General features: G+C 40.3%; 1 pseudogene; it reads left to right on the top strand.

Moving 5' to 3' along the window:
* Positions 1 to 656: 656 nt before the first annotated feature.
* Positions 657 to 1028, top strand: LOC114903721 (annotated as a pseudogene).
* The last annotated feature ends 266 nt before the right edge of the window (positions 1029 to 1294 follow it).

The raw sequence follows: 1294 nt of genomic DNA, 5'->3' as shown, positions 1-1294 counted from the left end.
GGTGCGTGGGCTTCAGTAGTTGTGGCACGTGGGCTCAGTAGTTGTGGCTTGTGGGCTTAGTTACCCTGTGGCGTGTAGGATCTTCCCGGACCAGGGATTGAACTCGTGTCCCCTGCATTGGCAGGCAGATTCTTAACCACTGCGCCACCAGGGAAGTCCTAAACTCATATTTTAAAAAGATATGAATAAAAGATGAAAAAGAAGGACATATGCCAAGAGAAGATTAGAGAGTGGCCCAGAACTGCATAAATGGTGTCAGGAAGAGTCGTACCCCACTATGAGTCAAGTGTAAGGACAATAAATAGCTACCGGTGATTGAGCACATAGGCCACGCTTGGCATGGATCATCTCATTGGATCATCTCATTGGATCTTTATGACAACCCCAAGAATTATCAAAATTAGAATTCAATATTCAGTTGGTAATATTATCACAATTATTGTCATCTTATTTTACTGACAAGAAAGTGAAGTACAGAGAGGCTAAGTAACTTGTCCAAGATAATGCAACCAGAAGAAAGAAGACTGCCCATACTCTTAATTATTACATTATTCTTTCTCCGATAGCTAAAAATATGTCAACAGATAGAAATGATGGGCTTTTTGTCCAACATTGTAGTGAGGCTGAATGGTAGCAGCTGCTCTCTGAACTTTGCTATGCTGCCCAAGGATGATGAGAAGAAAGATGCCAGAAAGTCGGCCAAGAAAAACAAAGATCTGATGAACAAATCTGGGGGCAAGGCCAAAAAGAAGAAGTGGTCCAAAGACAGTTTGGGACAAGCTCAATAACCTAGTCTTGTTTGACAAAAAGATATATGACAAACTCTGTAAGCAAGTTTCCAACTATAAGCTCATAGCCTCACTGTCATCTCTGAGAGACTGAAGATTAGCAGTTCTCTGGCTAGGGCAGCCTTTCAGAAGCTCCTTAGTAAAGGACTTATTAAGCTGGTTTCAAAGCACAGAGCTCACGTAACTTACACTAGAAACACCAAGGGTGGAGATGCCCCAGCTACTGGTGAGGATGCATGAACAGGTCCCTCCAGCTGTACATTTTGAAAAATAAAACTTTATTACGTAAAAAAAAGAAAAAGAAGAATTGATGGCTCTATTCTAGCAAAGAAAAATTTAGTGAAGTTAAAGGAAAGTTTCTATATTAAAATTTTTTGATCACAAAGTGTAAGATAAGAGTTTTTGTTGCTGTCATTAAGTTCAATGAGAGTGGCATGAAACAGCTCTTGTGGTCTTAGGCTGTGTTAACTGTAACAAAGTATGAGGAACAAAGAAGATGGCGGACT

This window comes from Monodon monoceros, unplaced genomic scaffold, assembly GCF_005190385.1.
Source record: "Monodon monoceros isolate NGI ecotype Baffin Bay Population unplaced genomic scaffold, NGI_Narwhal_1 Super_Scaffold_21, whole genome shotgun sequence".
Lineage (NCBI taxonomy): Eukaryota > Metazoa > Chordata > Mammalia > Artiodactyla > Monodontidae > Monodon > Monodon monoceros.
This window is presented reverse-complemented; position numbering and strand designations above follow the sequence as displayed.